This window comes from Mus musculus, chromosome 11 (assembly GCF_000001635.26).
Source record: "Mus musculus strain C57BL/6J chromosome 11, GRCm38.p6 C57BL/6J".
Classification (NCBI taxonomy): domain Eukaryota; kingdom Metazoa; phylum Chordata; class Mammalia; order Rodentia; family Muridae; genus Mus; species Mus musculus.
The window spans coordinates 105,483,885-105,507,583 of NC_000077.6; positions in this window are offsets into that span (position 1 = coordinate 105,483,885).

A 23,699-nucleotide genomic window follows, 5' to 3' on the forward strand; every position below is an offset into this window, starting at 1 on the left:
TATCTATCTCTCTCCTCCCCCCTCTCTTTATATATATATGTAGAGAGTACTAGGGATATATATATTCCTGCCTGGATTTATCCTCGCTACTACCACTACTAGTCACACACACACATACACATGCATGAACGCACACACTCATCTGTGTACATAGCCCAGAATGGCCTTAGACTCACGGCAATGTTCCTGCCTCTATCTCTGAAAGTTCTGAAATCCAAGTTTTGCATCATTTGCTTAGCCCTATGGCACAGTATTTCTTTCTTTCTTTTTTTTTTTTTAAGTGCTGAAAGAAAAGAGATGTCAATGCAGAATTTCATTCCCAGTGAATATACCCTTCAAAAATAAAAGAGAAGTCAAGACATTCTCAGGTGAAGGAAAACTAAGAATCTACCCCAGGAAGAACTATTCTAAAAGAATGGTTAGAGGAAAGGGAAACAGTAGGAGAAATACACGTGGGGCTCCAGGAAGGGGCATGGTAATTCCACAGGGAAAAAACAATAAACAACAAAGAATGGGTAAAGACAGCAGCCTTTTGCTTCTATTGTTTAATTTCTAAAACTTGTTTGGTAATTGAGGTAAAATGTCTGTCTCCGACTCCCTGCTTTAGTTTCAGATGTACAGAGGAAAATAGGTAGACAGTAATCTTATAAATGGAGGATGGTAAGGGATAAAAGGTTGCAAAGGAAGATAGACTTTATTTATTATTTAATTATTCATACAGGTTCTTGCTGTGTAGGTGAGGCTGGCTTCAAACTTGTCATCCTCCTGCCCCAGCCACTCAGGTACTAAGATTAGAGCTCTACACCACTTGTGCTACTTGTATGCTGGTGCCTGATGAGGTGAGAGGAAGGCATGGATCCCCTGGACCTGGAGTTATAGGCGGTTGTGAGCCACCTGATGATGTGGTTGCTGGGATAGAACTTGGGTCCCTTAGAAGAGCAACAAACACTCGTGACTGCTGAACCGTCTCTCCAATTCCAGGGGGTAACTTTCCTATATTTTACTTGAATATAGTAAATATATTGAAAAGCGATCACACCAGAAGACTATGGTGAATTACACACAGGTGGGCGCTATCTAGCTAACCGGGGGGAGCTCTCTAACGAGATACACTCAAACACACTGCAGTATGATGCGTCAAGATTAATTATTCTTTTCTCATATATTACATCTTGACCAGAGTTTCCCCTTCCTCCTTCCCTCCCAGGTCCTCAATATGGAATCCTTAAAAAGAAAAAAAAAAGTGACTGATAAAGAAAACAGAAATGAAAAACAGAACAGAAAATGAAACTAAACCAGAAGACCTCCATCCTAATAGATCAAACAAGCATTTAAGTCTGAGTGGTCGGGATGCGCTCATAAGAGAACTGGGAGAGTGGAGAGATGGCTCAGAGCCTAAGAGCACTTGTTCTTGCAGAGGCCCTGGGCACTTCCCAGCACACGCACGGTGCTCACAACCATTTGTAGCCCCCGTTTCAGGGGGTCAGATGCCCTCATCTGGCCTCCTCCAGCTCCAGGAATGCACATGGTACACATACCTACAAGCAAGCAACCTACACATATTCAATAGAATAAATAAATCTAAAATATTTTTAAATAAAAGAAAAAAGATTTGAAATTGTTGAACTAACTGGTAACAGAAAAATAATAAGAAAAGTCTCCAACCAGCTCTGAACTAAAAAGCACAAAATATGACACGGACGGGAAGGGAAGTCTCAGGGGAAATCTAAAAATATGCTGAACTGAAGGAAAATGAAATCCAATGTGTCAAAACTGAGAGGGCGGACAAAGCAACTCGGAGAAGGAGATACAAACTGTTAAATGCATGCATCAGAGAAAGAGTTGTCCCGAAGCGCCTACCTTAGACACTTGCCAAAAGAAGAGCAAAACAAATTTATAATAAGAAGGAAAGATAAATTTCACACAGAAACATAATAGAGAATCAATTAAGGAATCAAAGAACCATATCTTTGGAAAAAAACAACAATAATATACAATTGATGACCTCTAGCAACACTGAGAAAGAGAAACGGAGGAAGAAGAGGAAGAGGAAGAGACAAAAATCTTCACTGTCAGAAGCAGAACAGAGGAAATCACTACAGACCCTGCAGACTTCAAAGGCTAGTAAAAGCATACCACAGACAAGCCCATGCACATAAAGTTGTCAGATTAGATGATATAGATCAATTCATGAAAAAACAAAGTACCACAACTTACCCAATAGGAAACATCATTTAAATAACTTGTAAGGAAAAAGAAATTAGACTTTGTAATTTGAAAACTCTCCAAGAAGAAATGTTCAAATACCTTCATTGGAGACCTGGACCAAACAGTTAATGAACTAATCAATTTTACATTATCTCATTCAGAAAATAGAAAAGAGAGCAAAATATCCCGTTTTTTTTTTTGTTTGTTTGTTTGTTTGGTTGGTTGGTTTTTTTGTTGTTGTTTGTTTTTTTATACCACTGTCATTACCCTATAAGCAAAGCAAGCCGTAGACAGAAAACTTCCATAACACACAGCTGCCTTGTGTTTCTGGTTTACTTAGAGACAAGGCCTCACTATGTAGCCTACATACACCAGCTTTAATTTCATAGCAATCTTCCTGCTTCAGATCCCAAGTGCTGGAACTACAGATTTGTACCACTACACTTGGGCTCACTGGTGCTAAAGCTGGTCTTTTCAGCATGTGATGCAGGGGATATGGGACACAATGGATGGGTGGGTGGATGGATGGGTGGGTGGATGGATGGATGGATGGAGGAGAAGGAGGAGGAAGGGGAGGAGGAGGAAGTAGCAGCAACAGCAGCAGCAGCTTACCCGAGTTTAACATTTTATTGCAAAATTAACTCACAAAGGACCTGGACTGTAAATGTGAAGTAAAAAGGGAAAAAATCTTTGAATTTAGGGGTGTGCAAAGAGTTCTTAAATTGACACTCAGCACCATTCATAAGTGGGAAAATTCACAAACTGAATGCCAGCCATATAGAAACTTCTGTCTTACATTTTTAAAACTTGGGCCTAGAGTGATGGCTCAGTGGCTAGGAACACTGGCTGTTCTTCCAAAGGATCCAGGTTCAATTCCCAGCAGCCACATGGAAGACTACGGTTTTCTGTACCTCCAGTTCTAGGGAATCTGACTCCCCCAAACAGACATGCACACAGGCAAAGCACCAAAGCACAAGAAATGAAAATAAATATATATTTTTTGACTTTTTCAGACAAGGTTTCTCTGTATAGCCCTGGCCATTCTGGAATTTACTTTGAAGATCAAGCTGGCCTGGAACTCAGAGATCCACGTCTGCCTCTCAAGTGCTGAGATTAAAGGTGTGTGCCACCACCTTCTGGCTGTTTAAAAAGGTTGAATAAGAAAAAAATGATATTAAAAACTAATTGTATTTATTTATTTGTATGTGTGTATGCACACACATGTACGTGCCACCACATATGGGTGGAATTCAGAGGAAAGCCATGTAGCTTTCAGGGACCAAACTTGGGCTACCAAATTTGACAGCCATCCCCCTGAGCCATCTCAATGCCTTAAAGCTTTTGCCTTGAAAAGACACCCTTAGGAGGATTCAATCACATACATTCTGTACATATATCCACAGAGAAAAACATCTGGAGGTACATATCTGACACAGAACTAGGATCCAGAGGAAATGAATAATTGGCAAAACTCAGTTGTGAGGACAAGCAGTGGTTCCAGAGATAGCAAAAAGACACAAAAAGCCAATGAATATAGCAGGTAACACAGGAAGAGAAGATGCTCAAGGTTACAGCCATTTGGGGGTAGAAACTGAGACTACAAAGAGTTGCTGATACATTACTATCCTAAGAGCTAAGGCCACAAATGGTGATAATCCAGTTATCAGCAGGATGAGAGGAACAAGACTGCATGCTCTTAGCTGCCGGCGGAGGCACGGAATGCAGGCACTCTGGAAAACAATCTATTTATTCCTTTAAACATAGAACATGCAACTACCACACAACCCAACAATTACATTCTTGGCCATTTATTCCTCCAAAGTGAAGACTGTGTTCACACAAAGTCTTGTACATAAATGCTAATCACAGTCTTATTCACAGTAGGCAACACTAGAAAGAACCCACGGGGCTCTCATGGATGGTTAAACAAACTGCAATATAGCCCATTCATGCCTGAACAGTGAAAAGAATTAAGTCACTTTTTTTTTTTTTTTTTTTTGAGACAGGGCCTCATGTAGGCCTGGTGGATTAGAACTCACTTTGCAGCCAAGGATGGCAATGTTCTAATCCTCCTGCTTCTACCTGTTGAATGCTGGGATTACAAACATGTGCTACCAGGCCTGGTTTTATGTGGTACTGGAGACCCTGGAGCCCGGGGCCTTTTGCTTTGTTACGTGCTCTGTAACTGAACTACATTCTCAACTCTTAACTTTGATTTTTCAAAAGAAGTTATTAATAAATCAACAGCTCCTGAGTGATTCCTCAGAGATGTGAGTGTAGTGAAAAAGCCATTCCAAATACTATAGAATATGGCTCCACCCCCTTGTTTGTTTTGTTGTCGTTTTTAACAGGGTCTTGGGCCAGAGAGATGGGTCAGTAGGTAAAGGAACTGGCTATCGAGCCTGAGTTTGGTCTTTGGGACCCACATGGAGAAAGGAGAGAGATGGCTCCTGTAAGTTGTCCTGTGACCTTTACATGTCTATCCCGACCCTCATACATGTACACTAAATAAATAAGTAAAGAAACTATAATTTAAAAAAAAATTAAAAGGGAAGGAAGAGAAGGAGGGAGGGAAGAAACAGTATTGTCCAGCTTTGGCTCAAACTGGGCTCACAATGGTTGGCCCTTCCTGGCCTCCTGAATTGCGAGCTGAGACTTTTCAGTACACACTGCTATTCTCAGATCTGTATAATATTCGTGAAATGAAAACAGAAACTGATTAGTGGTTTTCAGGAGCTCAGGGCGCTGGGAAAGAGGGCAAAGCCTTGTAAAGGTGTCATAGCACCCTTGCTTGTCTGAGTAGTGTGGAAATTCTGTGTTGTCACCCCTCCCCCTCCCCACCTCCCCATCCCTCCCCTATCCAGATTTCAACTCATCTACAGCAGGGGCTCCCTCGGCAGGCACTGGATTCTACCCCTACGTTGTTCCCACACAGTGGCTGTCAAGAGTGGTGTCTGATTCTCGCATCTAGTTTGGCATGAAATCATAGCTATATTAACAATAACAATAACAATGATACTAATATCTCCAGCCTTGTGAGATGGCCCCTCCCTGTAATTCTAGATAATTAGGAGGCTAAGGAAGGTATTGTTTGAGCTCAGGGGCTTAAGACTAGCCTGGGCAACACAATAAGACCAAGTCTCAAAACAGATAAACATCAAGAAGAAAGCCACAACAACAATAACATCGACAAACAGCAAAAGGTTGAAAGTCTGGTCCGTTAGGCATGGGTGTTATGGCACTGACGGATGGGAATACTTAGAGGCACACTGGCTCCCGTGCTGAGGATTTGGTTATAGTTAAGGCAAAAATGTGTCTGTGGAAGGGTTGTTAAGTAGAAGTGGGTACAAGACCAGACTTGTAATTTCGAAAGGTCACTGGGATTTGTCCTCAGAATATCCTTAATAGTCAAAGAGAGTCCCCAATTACAGGCTGCACTCTGCTGTCAGATACCCTCTGTCACTCTTAATATGGGATACTTCCTTGGCGCTTTCTTTGTGTTTCACGACCTCCACATTTTGAGGAGTCTGGCTACTCTGCAGAATGCCCCATGACCTGGGCTTGTCTGATGATTCCTCATGATTAAATTCAGCTTATGCTTCCTGATGGAGATGCTCGGGGAGCAGGGCCACGGCCTTCTCCATGCGTCACAGAGGATGCTGGGTTCTATTAATTACTCTATTGATTTAGATCCCTCGGCCCTGGTGGTGGCCTCACTGCAGAGCCGTTCTGCCTCCCCTTGTACTAAATTCGTTATCTCCTTTTTGTCTAGTTTGACGTTACTGCGAGCATCCCATCATTCCTCAAGGCCTTGCTGTTTGGTTTAACAGAACTTAACGATTCTTGCCTGAATCATTTAATACTCTGGGGGCGTGTGGCCATTTCTGGCTTTCAGTGTGTTCCTTCTCTATCCATCAGTTAGAGCTCCCGTAAGGCCCAACTTTCTCTTGCCTCCTGTTTATTTACATGTACACATCTCTCTCTGTCTCTCTACATACACACAGAGACAGAAGGGGATGACAACTACACGTATTCTTATTTCACTTGGTGAATCATATGACTTTTTAATCTTTCTGATTGTACAATATTTTGAGTGTTTCTTTTACACATAACAGGTTGGGTTTTATATATTTTATGTGCATTGGTGTTTGACTGTAGGTACATCTGTGTGCGGGTGTCAGATCCCCTGGTTCTGGAGTTATAGACAGTTATGAGCTGCTATGTGGGTGCTGGGAATTGAACTCAAGATCTCTGAAAGAGCAACCAGTTCTGTTAACCTTTGAGCCATCTCTCCAACCCTGCACCCTAGCTCCCTCTTTTCCAGACAGGGTTTCTCTGTGTAGCCCTGGCTGTCCTGGAACTTGCTCTGTAGATCAGGCTGGCCTGAAACTCAGAGATTCTGCCTCCATCCTGACACCCCATCCCCCACCCTGGAATGCTGGGACTAAAGGCATGTGCCACCACTGCCTGGCTACTTAGTTGTCTTAAAACAATAAGCTTTATTCATTTATATGGATTGTGAAAATGATACATAGAGATCTATTTCTGCCAAAATTTCAATAGACTTAACATTTGCTCAAACCAACCAACCAACAAATCTAAGATGCAATCTGGAAAAGATATCATCACTGACAAGTATTCATAATTTGAGCCCATTGGTGGAGGTAAAAGCGATATGTATACAGAATTCCGGACTCATAAGCATGTGTAGATGTTTCTATAAGAGCTGGTTAGCATGGTTACCTACCTCTAAGTTGGACTAGAGCTGGAAGCTCTGTATTATTTGAACTTTAAGGGATGTGAACAACCACTACTTGGATCATTAAAAGGCCCAGGATTTGCCTGGCAGGAACTCACAGCCTGTGATACACATTCTCACACTTGCACTGTGGGTTGTGCCTGAGCCTGAGAGGCTGGCTGAAAGAGGAGAGTCCAGGCTGGATGCTCTGAGAAGATCAGGGTGAGGGATCAGGGAGGGCCCCTGGGAAAGGGTTCGAGTGAGTGGAGTTCTGAGGGAAAGAATGCAGGCCCTGGGGTCGAGCAAGCCTGGGTCTGAGTCTACATATGCTCAATGTAGAAGCTTCTGCACGTTTCACAGGATTCTTGGGAGAATTAGAGATTATAACCCAGACGTGTGGAGGTCTGAAGAAGTGCTACGTAACACTCAGCATCTGGGGGAATGAGTTGGGGAAGCCAAGAGGGAGGCCATCTCCAGTGGCTTGCTGCTTTTCCTCCCCAAAACTCTCCCATTCCCCTCCCTCCCCCTCATCTCTAAGTGTTGGCCTGGGGTTTGGGGGAGAGAAACACCAAGTGACAGAAGAGTCTTGAATTCCAGGCTAACTTTGGTCTGATTTTGAAGGCAAAAGGTGTCTACTGACAGATTTTCGGCAGGACTAATTAAAAGGTCAGGTTTGTAACTGTGAAAGGTCATTGACAGGAAACTGAGGAACAAGGCAGGGGGTTAAAGGTGAAATTAAGATGGCCAGGATAGAAGAGTCTTGCTGTAATCCAGAAGGAAGATGAAGAAACCCTTAATTAAACCCATAACAAAGAGGCCAAAAAAAAAAAAATCATTAAGTGCCAAAGATCTTTTGGTTATGACAGACAGGAAGAAAGAAGGAAAAAGCTGGAGACCTTTGTTTTGAGCATTTGTGTGTATGATGTGGGTGCAGGTAGACAGGGAAAAAGTAGAGCTTCGGGCAAGAAGGGTCCAGCATCAGTGTGTTAGTTGACGGTGTTGTAGGAACAGAGGAGAAATGATGTAGTAAACTGCTGGACCCATGATATGAGAAGTCAGAAGGAATGTCTGCGCAGTAATTGAACTGAACTTTGTTGGTGTTAGAGAGGATGGATGGCCCAAAAGGCAACGGTTATTTTGGGCAATGATCAAGCATGACAGGATTATAAGACATGGTGGATTATTTGATTTTAAGGTTCTAAATAGAGAGTTGATTAACAGTTTCAGTGTCAACAATCGGAGACTTAGGAGGTGTCAGAGGCTTAAGAGTGACACGAGGAAGCCTTTGCTAAAGGATATGAACATAAAAATAACCAGATGATTTTGGAGGTCTCCAGCAAAGCCCAAGTGCCGGTGCCTCCGTGAGTAACCATTAATAAGACTTTGATTGCAACTACTTGGCAAACGGTAGCCTCCATGTCTAACTGACAATTACATTATTTGTTCTGATTATAGAGCTGAGGATATGGACTGGAGATTAGCCAATGGAAGCGATTAATCACGTTAAGGAGATCATTTGCTTGGAGTGAAAATATTTGAAAGCTCATGTTCAGAACTTTGGATGTGAGCTAAATGTGGTGGCAGATGTCTGAAGCTCCTGCATGCTAGAGGTAGAGCCAAGAGAATCTCAAGTTCAAAGCTAGTGCGAGCTACATGGCCAGAAACAACCTTTGCCTCCTCCCTAAACGAAAGTAACAGCCTAGTCAGCAAGCCATTGAAGAGAACTCTTAACTTTGTGATAAGGCTGCTGAAGTGTAGCTCTCCACACTGATGGTTCCCGGTAGGGGTGGGTGGGGAAGGGCTTTAAAGGGCTGGCCACTGGGAGTTTGACCATGCTCCAGTGAGACTATGGGCAACACATAATGAACTCTTTCTCTTTCTCTTTCTCTTTCTCTTTCTCTTTCTCTTTCTCTTTCTCTTTCTCTTTCTCTTTCTCTTTCTCTTTCTCTTTCTCGTTCTCTCTCTCTCTCTCTCTCTCTCTCTTTCTCCCCCTCCCCCTCTCCCCTCCCCCTCCCCCTCCCTCTCCCTCTCCCTCTCCCTCTCCCTCTCCCTCTCTTTCTTGGGAGTCACAAGGGTGGGGGAACCTGGGACAACTAGGGAGTGTGATCAGGGTGCATTGTGTGAAATTCCCAAATAATCAATCAACATATTATATTGGGGGGGGGGGGGAAGAAAAGAAAAGCAACTCCAGATGTGGTTATTATAGCTCACAGCAGCATTCTTACAAGAAGGAAGAGGCAAAAGACCAGAGAAGCTCTGAAAGACATTTTAAGAACCTAAATGTTTGCCTTCACGACATATCCTATAGCACTAACAAGTTATGCTGAGGTAGCAGCTGTGAACCGATGGGTGGTGTTTTACTACGGAGATTTGCACCTGAGACTTTCTGTCCACAGACTCCGTAAGATCTATTAGAAAGTACAAGGTGACCGTGTAGGAACACAGGCTCTGGGACAAAAGACTCCCAAATCACACAGTCCCCGCTGATCTTCTTTCTTTGATTTCTCACCCTTCTTCAGTATTTTCTCTATTTTCCAATTTTCTTTCTGTGCCTCTTGCTGAACCGGCATGCAAGGTTTCTCCTTACCTCAGTGCCTGGTCCTGTTGAAGTCACATATGGGTAAAATGACTGCAGCTGTTGGTCTGGAACAGCAAATTCTAGATAGATAGACAGACAGACAGACAGACAGACAGGAGCAAAACTTTTCTTGGCCTAGCCCTTTACTTTGATTAAGTTTTACATGGAAACAGGTTAAAAAATAAAGAGGCCACATGCCCAAAGGTCAGCCTGGACAATATAATGAGGCTGAGTCAAACCTGGATTATTTAGTGAGAGCTTGTCTCAAAATAAAATAAGAATTTGAAAGTTAGAAACAAAAATATCAGCTGGGTGTGGTGGGGCACACCTTTAATCCCAGCACTCAAGAGGCAGAAGCAGGGGGATTTCTGTGAGTTGAGACCAGCCTGGTCTACGGAGTGAGATAGCGAGTTCTAGGACAGCCAGAGCTGCACAGAGAAACGCTGTCTAGATACCCCTCCACTCCCACCAAAAGAAATTAATTAAAAACAAACAAACAATCCTCCCTGCCCCCAAATGGACGCGGTATGTTGGCATTCAGGTGGAGAAGTCTGGTGAACATGTGTTCCATCAACTACACGTAAAGAGTGTCTTCTTGGGGACTGTTAGAGAGGGAAAGGGAGGGAAGATTGGCTTCCTGGCTTGTTCAATTGTATAGACTAGTGTGGATGAACCCAAGCAAACAGTGTTTATTTTACATCAGTCCCATGAGCCTTATACCCAGCCCATGAGGCAGAGTTGGACTGCAGCTAAGCATCGCCCCAGCCTGGGTGTCTATGAAGGAGTTAGAAGGGGGACAGTTTGTTGGACTCCATGCAAATCCATGTGTAACACTCAACGGGGACTCCACAACTGCAGCAGTGTGAGGGAGGAGGGCTCTTCCCTAACTGGTTCCTGGATATTTGAGAAATGACCATGAAATAATGCCAAGTAGGGATGGGGAGATGGTTCAGGGGTGAGGAGCACTGGCTGTTTTCTGGGGTCACTGGGTTAGATTCCCAGCATCCTTATGGTGGCTCTTGACTGACTGGGAATGCCCTCTTCCGACCTCTACAGACACTGCACACATGTGGTGCACAGACATATGTTCAGGCAAATGCTAATAAACATAAAAGAAAACTAAATAAAGTCTAAAATAGTGCAAAGTGAAGTCCTGGATCCCATTCCATCTCACTCCTTAGAAATGGATAGCAATGGTTATTCTTTTCATGGTTATTCTTGAGTTTCTTTGCCTTCTTGGGACCAAGGAAGAGCCAGATCTGTAACATGTCAGCTATATTTGGGAAGTTTCAGAGCAGCTGTGACCACTTCTACTAGATGATGAAAGGCTAGTTACTGCCCTGGTACCATGAGAACAGGCCATTCAGCTCTCTCTTTTCCTAACTCTTAAGAGACACAAACCACTTGTCCAGCAGCTAGCAGCTAGGCTCTTCCACATAACCTGTACATCATCTCTATTTCCCTGGGGTTGGGTGTTACATGACAAGTTTCTACTCTTCCTGATGTAGCTCTTGGATGTATTCGCCTATGCAGCTTGGCCAAGATTCTCCAGCCATCTGGGCTCCTCTTGAAAAGCTTCTGTCCCGATGTGTCTCTTCCCTGAAAGCGCCACTCCCTCCTCAACCCAGGCTTTTAGCACCTGCCTGGACTTTGGTTAGACTTGCCCCATCTAGTTTCCTGACACTCCCTCTCTCCTGTGCTTCCTCCATGCCTCCTGGCTGCTATTGCTGGGAGTGATGTCCTCCTAGAAGCACACACTGCAGTCACTTGAAGAGGCCATGCCTTTATTTCAGCAATGATGTCACTGCTCAGTCATTTGGCTTGTGCCTCCTCTCTTGAAGCCTGTATTACATTACTTTGATTATCTTCTGTAACTGCATTTCAGGGATTGACTCTTTCCTGATGACTAGACATCAGTCAGGGCGGGGGACAGTGACGAAGGCTGTGATCAAACACGACACCATTATTTGTGCCACTTAAGTAAGAAGATTGATTTTCTCCTGTAATTTATAAACTGGACTTGCAATTCCAGTGGACTTCATCTGCTCTGCTCATCACTGGATGCTCAAGCTGCAGGAGAGCAGGAGAATCAGATGTGCCCATTGGTTGAGTGAACAAGTAGGGGGACTTCGCCGATGTCGGAGCAGGAGCAGGAGCAGGGTTACCTGGCTGAGCAGGTGGCCTCTCAGGATGACACCCACTAGAAAGCTGATTGACTTAGTGCAGACATCCTGACATCTTGTTCTTTCTTTTCGCCCGCGGAAATGTGGTGCCAAAAAAAGCTACAAGCCTAGAGAGTTAGCAGCAATTACCCCGGAGTGTAAACCTCAAGATCATCTCCATGTTGGAGCCACGTGTGCCGATGCCGTTCCCAAGGGAACCAGGGCCCAGACTGACGGCCGGCATCACGTGTCTCGCTCTTTTCACGACAAACCATTATCACCCAAAGCTTTTACACAATGTCTCCAAGTGTAGGGCTTCGGCTAGGTTTGTTTTTCTCTTCATGTGGGGGAATCACATCTGGACATTAGATATATTTCATCTAAAAATAGCATTTATCCAACTTTCTGTCACTTGGGGAGAGAAACCTTTTTCTTTTTTTAAACACAGACTTTGCTTATAATCCGCTGTAGTTTTTCATGGCTCACTGCCATTTAATCGGAAAAAAAAAATAAAGGCGATCATGTTGCACGCACATGCACTTGTGAGTGTGTCAGCGTATGTGTGTCAGAGGTAGAGAAATACAGTGATAACTTTATAGACTGAAAACTACATGTGTGCTGCCCTCCCCCTGTTACTCATTAAGTCCTTTAGAGCATCTCACTGAACTTCACAATTACATGAAGCCCTGAGCTCAGCCCTAACATGACCCCCACTGAACGATTCTCAGCAATTATTCCGGAGCCACAGAACATGAATTCGGAGATTTGTATCTGACTTCTTCTGGACTAGATTCTTTCTACTCACAGGGATTGATTGTATCCTCTGATCTCACTACTGCTTGGGGTTTTGAAAGAAATAAGAGAAATGAAAAAGGAGTTTTAAAAGAAAAATGAGATGAAGGGAAAAGAGAGGAGGGTTAAAGCGCCTGGCTCCGAGAACTTTTTAAGGCAGTTTGAACACATTTAGAGGCAGAAATTGGAATTAAATTTGACCAAAGCAAAATCAGCAGGCTGCTTCTCTATCTAAGGCACTGACATGAACTGAAGTAAATAGGAGCCGGCTTTGAAAGCAGCTGATTGCAATGAGGCAGCACAGAGCAACCCATCCGAATTCCACACTCATCAGGGTCCTTGGTGATCGGGACGCTTTTTTATCTTTGGGGACAGGACTCTGACCTTTCTTGCCTTGTGGCATCTGTCCATCTCTGTAAAGAGAAACCTTTTACTCATCCTGTGTTCTTCCCCTTTTTATAACACAGCCTCCCTGCCTTCTCCTGGGTGAGGGAGATGATTTCCTGTTCCAAGTACTACGCAGCCAGAGCTGTCCCTCAAATGTCACAGGTTCTCCAGCTGCAGTACAGCCTGTGCTCGGCTTCTTGTCTCCTCACTTTTCTCCCCTCTTAGAGAACTTCATGGCTGCAGCCCAGTGGTGGACTGAGCAGCGCTGGTCGAGCTAGAGACTACAGATCTTTAGTAGCCAGGGTCCTGTACATGTTAAGCAAGTGCTTTCCCTCTGAACTGAACCTCTGATGGCGCCATGCTTTTAACAAATGTGCTAATACCTGCTCTCCAGCCCCACAGAGGAGTCTCAGGTTCACTAACACAGGGTTCCTTGAGTCACCAAGCAGATGCAACTTATAAAGACCTCCACAGTATCAACCTGAGATGGGACCTGTTGAGCCATTTTCATTTTGTGAACTATTTTTATAGATGTCTCTTCTGCTCCATTTTGGCATAAATGAAACAAAGTTGTTGTTTTTGTTTTGTTTTGTTTCTTTTTTTTAAAAGAGTCATATTCGACTCTTGGTATTTGCAAGCTTCATTTCTCAACTCTAGAAATTTATCAGATATGTATCACGGGTGGAATAAAATTAATTTTCCCACCCACAGTAGTTCATTAGTAAAGTAAGGCAAGAATTTAATGGATTTGTGCTTGGAATGCCTAAAATTATTTCACCATAACAAAAGGTCTTGAAAGACTAAGAAAACGCAAGATGACAATTAAATTGCCTCTCTGAACTGCATGGCTGTACCGCAGGCAAACGGCATCTTAAAATAGCTCATTGTAGAGCTAAAAAAGAGGGAGAAACACATGAAGGAGGCACAAAGGTGTTGCACACGGAGTGGAAAGCTTTTTAAAAATACCAACACGATGAGTTTGCTTTGCTTGCAGCCAAGTCCCAGATTTTCAGGATCCTTCCTGCTTTCATATCCTCTGTGTGGGGGTGTGACTTGCTTCAGTTAGAATCCTCTGCAAGCCGAAGAGTAAACCTTCATCCTTCCCAAATCTACAGAAAAGCTTTGTAGTCTGCATGTGTTGAAACCCACTAATTAACAATTTGACACTCCCTATGTGTGTGTGTGTAGATTAACAGGGCATGGCAGAGAGGGACATCTTTGAAACATTATCCCCAGGCCTTGCTATAGAACGCCAGGCTTTTAGATCATGTCAGAGGTAGAAGGGATCCTGGTGGCCATCTAAGCCAAGAACCTCTTTTAAAGATGAAGAAAGGAGATGTGGAGAGGGTTAACTGAGGTTCAAGGGCGACAGCCAGTTAGAGGTCAAATGAGAAGAGCCCTGGTTTCCCTTCGATAGAGCATCCGAACACCAGTTCTTGCTTATTAACTTGATAAAGGCTTGCCAGAGAAGACTGCAGCATGAATCCATTGTCTAGCTATTAGTCTTTATTAAGGCGTCTAATTGAAAGCAATTCGGCTCGCTGGAACTGTCCTCTGTAGCAGAATTCTTCACTGGTGTTTGCATATTGTGTCCTTTGCTCACATTCAAAGCCCAGGTCTGACAGCATTTTCTCCTGGATCCTGGGGCAAACAACCTCCTTTGGTGGGTTGTACCCACAAGGCCAGCTGTGACCCTCCTCAGGATGAGGAGGTTCTGGAACTTCTGGGTCCCCTGAGGTTTGTTTGTTTCAGTCATACCTCCCCCAATGGCCACTCCCTCCCCCTCACTTCCAGTCCCTCACCCCCACCACCAGGTTGTAGGGCAAAGGATCAAATACATATTCTTTTTCTGTTATCCACAAGCATTCATCAAACAACTGTTTTCACTCTACGGCTTTCCCAGATGCTTGTATTTTTATTGTCTGATGTTATAAAAAAAAATTCTTTCAAGTGATAATTGTCTTTCAGAAGGTCAAGAATTGGTGTTCAGATGTAGAATTCACTGTCTCCTGCCATTTTATTGGAAGAGGTCAACATGTAAGTTAGTGCTGGGCACTTGACAGGTTTAAAACCCCCAAGACATGAGGGGCCCCATCCTCACAAGTTCATCCAGTCTGAAATAAACTAAACCAACATACAGAAATAACTAGAAATTTTAGGTAGCTTGTTATTAATCAAATTACCATTTGGGTCAACGCTAGGCAAGTCTGCAGAGTCGGGGGTTATTTCTTTTGTCTTTTTCCTGCCTCTCTGGGGACTTCCTCCTGTCTCCATCTGTTCTCACGTCAGCGTAGAAAGAGCAAGGCTGAGAGGACTGGAATTGGGATAAGGTGATGTGAGAGGCCCACAGTTTAAGGAGGCACCAAAAATTCAACTAGGAAGATCAATATTTTTATGCATCGCTTAAAAACCTAAATCAATATAAAATCCTTGATGAACAAAACATCAATATTTTAAATGAAATGAAGCGCGACGTTACTGGTCTCTCTTTCACATTAGGTGTGGGTTGGCGTGGCACTAAGAGTTAAAATCTGAAGCTAAAGTGAAATGGGGTATGTGCATGTGCATGAGAGAGTGAGTCTGTGTCTGTGTTTAGAACAGGCAGGGAGAGGAGAGAGGTGGATAAAGTCAGAAGAAACTCTTAATCCCCAGAGGTTAGCCTGATCAATTTTATAGGTGAAGAAACAGAAATTAAATACGTTGCCTTCAATCACATAGGTCTTTCAAAATACTGAAGCTCAAGGGTATTGACCACCAGTCCTACAGTGGCTTCCAGGGCAGGTGGACCACCCCTGCCCATCCTCACCCCCACCCCACCCTCCTCATTCACAAAGGAGGTCAGAATTGAAGCAAACTATTGAGCTATACTATATACAAACAGAGCATGTTTAGGGGGCTTTTTGAGATAGACTCTCTCTCTCTCTCTCTCTCTCTCTCTCTCTCTCTCTCTCTCTCTCTCTAGCCCAGAGCTCAGTGAGCTGCTGCCTTAGCCTCTGGAGTGCTGAGATTGTAGGCGTGTGCCTCTACACCCAGCTCATATAGCATAAGTTCTGAACAAGGCAAAGAAGAACTGCGGGCTGTTATTGTTTCAAATCCACTTCTTTCTGTACCTTGTGCTCGGGGTCTCATGAGCTGGTCTAAGAGGTCAGCATTTAGGTCTAAGACAGTATGATCAGCTTGCTTTGTTTTACCTGAGAGTTTCTTGGATTTAATGCTGCAGGTCCCAAGTCTCAAGAAACCCTCGCAGTTCCAGACAAGCTGCCAAAGTTGGTTGGCTCTCCTCAAATGACCTGTGTCCAACTGAGACCACATTGTGATGTCTCCAGTCATTACAGAAGTGGGTCCTTGACTATTCCTTAGGAATAGGAAATAGGAGTACCTGAGTTTTGTTTTCCAGTTTGGAGATAGGAATTGGGATAAAACCTGTCCCTTGGCCTCTGATAAGAGCCAGATGCGTTAGTTAGGGCACGATAGGTAGACAGGAAGGTCAAGAATTTAAAAACAGGGTGGACTCCACAGAGAGACCTGTCTCAGAGGGAGGAACATGAACATCAGATGCTGTGGGTAAGAGTCTGTCATTTGAATCCAGGAGTAGTTATGGCCATCCCCACCCACAGCGCCTGGGTGGTAGTCCAGAAAATTCTGGTGAGGACCCAGAGGTAAGAGGCAGGAATTGACAATCCTGAAGATCTATTCTGTGTTGCTACTGGAATCAGGGCAGAGGAAAATGGAGGCAGGAGCTACCAAACCAGTGACAGGAGTCTAGCATGATTGTATGGCCAACTCTGGAGCATCTTCATAGGCACTGTGACACAATTGTCCTTAGCACTGAGCCAATCTCCCAGGAGAGGAGAGGACTGGTGGAAAAAATGCCAGACAGCTCTGTCAACACCTGCATGGCATGTGACTGTCTCCCACCTGGACACTTGAAAGGAAACTTCAGACAGGAAGGCAAGAAAGGGAAGGAGGGCTGGCTAGTCCACCACTTATCTTTTTCCTTGTGATATGTGTATACACACATACACACACAAACCCAAACACACCACACACACTCTCTCCCCCCAAACACACACATACATACACCTCAAACACACACCACACACACTCTCTCCCCAAACACACACACACACACACACACACACACCACACTGCAGTGTGAAGTTCCTAATGGTGCCACAAATGAGAGTACAGTGGGCAAGTGTTTGAGTGGGACAAGAGATCCAGGTTCACAGTAGCTCAGGCAACTGTCAGTGCTCATAGTCCCTCTGAGCAGTTTCCACTGGGCCAATTGACTTAGGAAGGTACAACGGCACCACCCAGGCAGCAGTCATAATATCTATTACGTGAATTAAAGAGACTGAAGAGATTCCAAAGTGGTCACATGCTATGGAAAGAATCTGATCAGACCGTGCAGTTTATGGAACGGATAGGACGGAAGGGATGGGTAGGTTCAGGGAGAAGGAGACGGAGGCAGTCGAAGAGATGCTATCTGATGCCACCAACAGCCTGCCTCCATACAGTTGTATGTCACTATGTCTCAAGGAGTGGTACCCTTGTCTAAATGCTGTTCAATTCCCCCAATCCCTCTTACAAATCCCGTAAAGAGAGAGGCCTGCGTCCCTATTCAATTTGATTCACGCCAGTGCTTAGTCCAGTGCCTTCGACATCATAGGTATGCAGTCAGCGTTTCTGATAGTAACTTAAGTGGAAATCTAAAATGGATTTATGAGGTTCAGGCTCTTTTTTTCTCTCTCTCAAAGATGTGTGGAAACAAACCCGGATGACTGGAACTGAAGTCCACATCTAAGTGTTCAAACTACAAGCAGAAATTATTACTGTCATTTGTTATAAGCCATGTTGTCAAAGATTTGAAAGTTCCGTGTAAAAGGGACGCAGACTTTCTCCAGCTCGATATTTAGGGCATGTATATCTGTTCAGTGAATATAATTTTATCTCTCTAAAAAGAGCCCACGAAACCACGCAAACCAGAATGACCAATTCAGAGAAATTAGGCGGCGGAGTTTGTATTTAAAGGCTCTCAATATTACATAGGCTGGTTATACATCATGGTGGAAAGTGGGGATGGTTCACCCTCAGTGCCAGGGAGCTGCTGATGACTAGCCAAAGCCTGAGGACATCTCAGTATTCTTTAGTTTCTCTACCTTGTCCTCTGTCTTTGTGTGCACACATGTGAATGCATGTGTGAATACAAGTGTGTGCATGCATGTGTGTGAATGCATGTGTGTGCATGCATGTATGTGAGTGCATGTGTGTGAGTGCATGTGTGTGCATGCATGTGTGTGTGTGTGCCTGTGGAAATAACCTTGGATGCCATTCCTCAGGAGCCGGTCACCTTGTTTTTTGAGACAGGGTGTTTTGCAGGCATAGGTTTAGCAGTAACTTAAGGCTGGTTAGCCAGCAAGTACCAGGAATCTGCCTTCCCAATGCTGGGGTTACATGTGTGTACCACTGGGCCCAGCTTTTTTCATAAGACCTGGGGGGTGGGATTAAACCTAGGTCTTTGTGCTTGCACAGCAGGCATTTTACCTGCTGAGCTATCTCCCTGACCCCTCCTTTATCACTCTTTTTAAAAATGATTTAAAAATTTTTTATTTTATGTGCATTGGTATTTTGCCTGCACGTATGTCTGTGTGGGTATGTCCAGTCACGTGGAGCTGGATTACAGACAGTTGTAAGCTGCCATGTGGTGCATTTGCCTCTGTCTGTTCTCTACCCCATCACTTCCCCAAAGCAACAGCTGTGCCTGCTTTTCCCTCTCTTCTGAAACAAGACCACAAACAACTTCTCCTTAGAGTTCACGGGGTTCTCATGAACCACCTCACGCTTATGTGATTTATCTAAGTAGATATCTGTTCTTGCATCCAAAGGCATCCCAGGCTCCTGCATCCTTATTTCTGATGTAGTAGGCCTGCCCAGTGGTACAGAGGTGAGTGTTGAGTCGGGATATGAAATGGCTGGTCAGAACACAGGGCACATGCTAGGAAGCATCAGGATGTCTGGAAAGGATGGATGGACTTCCCACTTTCTGCTTTAGAGTGGGACATTTCAGGATCTTTTAGACAAGGCCCTTGGACTGCATTTAAGCACCTTATTAAGACTGTTAAATGACGTCTGTTGTGCAAAAGAGGGAGAATTCTCATTGCTATTGCCACTAAGACCCTACCTATGTTGTAGCCTTAGCTAGATATAGGTGATCATTGGTTTCTTTCTTCCATCTTTCTTTCTTTCTTTCTTTCTTTCTTTCTTTCTTTCTTTCTTTCTTTCTTTCTTTTGTCCTTCCTCCTCCTCCTCCTCCTCCTCCTCCTCCTCTTCCTCCTCCTCCTCCTCTTCCTCCTCCTCCTCCTCCTCCTCCTCCTCCTCCTTCTTCTTCTTCTTCTTCTTCTTCTTCTTCTTCTTCTTCTTCTTCTTCATCTTCATCTTCTTCTTCAACAAAGAATGGAAAACATTTAAAATAATGAAAAATAAAGTGGACTTTATCTCCCTAAAAGGAATGGCTATAGAGCAGCAAAACCCTTTTCTGTCTTCAGAAGGAACGGTGGCAAGAGAATGGCTTTATGGGGAATTACTGGTATTATCAAAGGCTTTTCAAAATAGACTTGAAATGAATAGTTGTATACTGGTTTTATTACTGCTTTGTGGGCTTACATTTTGTTTTTGTATGGTATTTTTCTCTCCTCTATGAGATGGTTGCTAGGGCTCAAGAGCAAATAACCTTTATTGTGTTGAATTTGGGACTGCACATAATTATCTTATAATTTAGGTTCATCATGCCATTTTGACAGTTATATTATGAGCTCTGAGTGAAATTGAGCCCACGTGCTCTAAGCTGCTTCCTCTTCAGGTGCCCTTCAGGTTAGGATGTTTCTGTCCACATTTCTCCCTTCCCATCTCTGATCTAAGATAGCCTTGGGACCAGAGGATGCTGGAGGTAAACCAGATGGCCTAGTGTGGGCATTGCTGAATCACCGCAGTACTTGCTCTGAATATTCTTGTCCCCAGTCAGTGTGTTCAAGAGGCTATATGCACATGGATCTCACGGATGCAGTTGGCTGTCACTCCAGGTGTATCTTGTGGCCTATCACCCAGGAACAGCAGGAGCAAATCAAGACAATGTTTCTTCACCCTCCATGGACATTTCTCTTTTTTTTCTTTCTTTTTCTCCCTTTAGTTTTTTCAATTTATTTTTATCTTATGTGTGTGTGCTATGTTTGTGCTGTGTGTATATGTCTCTGTGTGTGCTATGTGTATGTACTGTGTATCTGCGTGTCATATGTGTATATGCTATGTGTGTATATGTGTGTGCTCTGTGTGTGTGTGTGCTCTTTGTGTGTGTGCTCTGTGTGTATGTGTGCATGTGTGTGTGCTGTGTATGTGTGCTCTGTGTGTGTGTTCTTTATGTGTGTGCTCTGGGTGTATGTATGCATGTGTGTGTGCTATGTATATGTGCTATGTCTATGTGCTATGTGTGTGTGCTGTGTGCATGTATCTCTGTGTTATGTGTCTGTGTGTTATGTGTGTAAGTGCTATGTGTATGTGTGTGCTACGTGTGTGCTATGTGTGTGCCAGGTCAGAGGAAGGCAGTAGATCCTCTAGAGCTGGAGTTACAGGCAGTTGTTAGCCACCATATGGGTTTGGGGAACCAAAGTTAAGTACTCTTACTCACTAAGCTATGTGTTCAGCACCCCCCACCTTTTTGTTTTTTCCAAAGGGCTTTAAGTAGCCCAGGGTAGCCTCAGACTCACTGTGTGGTCGAGGATGGCTTTGGAATTTTGATCTCTGTCTCTGCCTCTCTGGTGCTAGGATGATACACATGCACGGCCAGGCCTCATTCATGCAGAGCTGGGTATAGCATCCAGGGCTTGGCCCATGCCAGGGAAGCTCTCTAGCACTGGAGCCTCAGCTCCTCACTGTCCGAGTTGTTTTGTCTTCATTTCTGACTGATCTGAGGTTGGCTGTGTGTCTTATCTCATCTCTCCCAGACTTTTTTCTAAAGGAAGGTAATGAGCCGAAGCCAGCTCTCAGATGCATCAGGGAACACACTGCTTAGAAGAAACCCCTCTTGAATAGCAGTCGTTCTCCTCTGTTTCTTCCCATTGCACTAGCAGAAGTCCGTGACCCATCTACCGTGTTCAGAAGATGATAATTACAGAGGTACCTGTGTACCTCTTAGACTCAAGGTCAACTTTGGTTCACCACGTTCAGCAGATTCTCATATTTAGCAGAGCTTTCCCCTTGTGTGCTTTTCAGGGTCTCTTTATAGCCTTGGGTACTCTGTGGATCATAGTATAGCAGGGAGCCATCTGTTACGTGTCCAATGAGCAGGGATCACAGAGGTATGGGACACTCTCACTCTGAACATTGACAACTGGAGAGCTGATGAAATCCAGGTTCCTGACAGGCATGGCATCTCTTAGAAGTCTTGGATGTTCTTGTCTCCAGGGGTTCCTACTGCTCTGTTTATCTCTCATGGAACACTGGCCCGGCTGCTGAACTAATCCTGCCCTATTGGTCTCTATTGTGCAAGCTGATAAGCCTCTCTAAATTCCTAACATAGCACAAGCTATGCATCTTGGTAATGGGGAGAATTAGGCTCATGCAGTCTCTGCTGCACATGGAGGCCCTCTAAGAGCTGAGCTGAGCCTCCATGGGCATGCGTATTGATGAAATGACAGCTTGGCAAATAAGAGTCCTAAAGGATTCTGTGTCAGTTCGGCGTTGAGCAGTGGGACAGGAGCCGCTGACCGTCTCTACTTGGGCTCCTACTACTTATCCTTAATAAGTGACTTGTAAAGTTTCTGAACTAGGGGGGAAAACAACTTTAAAGATCATCTAGTCAACCTACTTTGCTGATAAGGACACTGCATTCCAGTGTGGCTAAGTAATTTAGCCTGAGAGCTATAGCTAGTGAAGAGCTGGGTATAAATTCTGCAGTGGAATTTCTCACTGGATTCAACAGGGGTAAATGCCGGGTTCCACAAAGCTTTTTGAGTAACTAATTTAGATAGCACAAGGCACTATGGGAGATCTGAGGAATGAAACATGGCACCCTCAAAGTTCTTAGCAGCATAGACATAGAGAAATAACTACATGGTTTGTCAGGAGAGCTTCACCGTGGGTCTAAACTGGGACAAACTAGGGCACCTTATGTTCTAGTGAGCCCACTACTACCAACAAGGAACCTAGTTTTCCTAATCTGGGCTGACAATTAGATTAGCAGATAGCATCAGAGGAGACAGGAGCTGACTGACATCCGTATGCAGTATATGGACATTAACCCCTCATTCTATGGTCCCTTGCGCCTCGGCCACGATGACTGTGAGTTTCCTGGAAAGAGATCACCACCCTTCTCTGCTTCTATGCACCCATAGCCACTGCCAAGGTATATAGACTTGAGTGGGACTTAATCCTTCTAAAATTCAATATCTTCACCTCCGAGACACTAGAGATAACATCATATACATTGTGGGCCGACAATAAAGACTACATCAGGTAACACGAACATTTTAGCACTCAGCAAGTCCTTGTTATCCTGGCTGTTGTTATTTCGTTCTACGAGTGCACCAGGCTAAGTTAGTGCAAAGTTAGTGCCTTTCTCTGCCCTTCCGTGCACTTCCCTCGCATCATTTCCCCACCTCTCACCGAGGCTTCCTCCCTCTGTCCCCATTGTCCAGAAGTTCTTTGCCCAGCATCCTGCTCCCCGCCCCTTCCTGCTTCTACTTCCCCCACCTCTACTCTTTCCTCCTTCTTTCCCTTTTGATTCCTTCTTTCGCTTCCCATTCAGCCGCTGCCCCGCTTCCTGTTTTCCCCGCTGTCTCACAGTTTACACCCTTTGCCTTAGCCCATCACCCCTCTCCCTGCTCATTTCCCTCTCTTCTGTGTTACGGTCTCACATTATCTCTGCTTCTGCCTTTGGCTTCCTTGACGTTGCCAGGACTCACCCCTCTTCCATCTCCCATGGCCTATCTCTCTTCTTCATGGTTTTGCCTGGAATTGTGCCTGGTTCTTGTGCCTCTGAGAAGTCCTCAGTGAATCTCACCTCATGGTGTTCAGACCTTCAGGAATTCAACCTCCTCAGTGTGGGTTGGGGCTTGTGGCTTGAATCCAATAAATGGCCCATTATAACACTGATAGGATACCACTTTTAAGTTTTGATTAAAAAAAGAAAGCAATGTCTGTCTTGATGCTTTTTGGCTCCAGGGAACACAGCCATTATGTTGCAAATGACCTGACTAACAAGACTTCAGACCAAGAACCTCAAGTTTCCATCACCAGCCAGAGGACCTGTGGCTGGCCAACAACCAGCCGAGCTCTTAACCCTCCCAAGAGCCTCTTTATAGCCCCTCTGGCATCTTCACTGTACTTGTATAAAAGATCCCAAGTCAGGGGTTCCCAGGCAAGATGCTTCTGGACTTCCAACGCAGAAAACCTATAAAGCAAGCAATGTTTGTGACTTAAGGTAACTATGTCTGGCCGTAACTTATACGGACTCTTTGGACCTCAGTCTCCTTGGGACACTTAGAGGTTATTCGGGTCTACTGCGTCAAATGTCCTGTGCAAGAGGAGGCAGCTGTGGATGCTCTGAGGCCCATCCCGTCTGTTTTCCATAGGAAGTCCAGTGCCCCCCACATCTCTTTGTGCTTTAAGCTCCGCTTCTTTCTATTTGCCTCACATTTTGGCTCCTATTATCTGAAGTCTGTTTCTAATTTCTGGCAGAACTGCAGTGGCCTGTTGTTACCTCACTCTGCATGACAAGCCAATTTCATGTCCGAGTCACGGCTATTGTCTCTGTCCTCTGATAATCTCTCTTGATTTT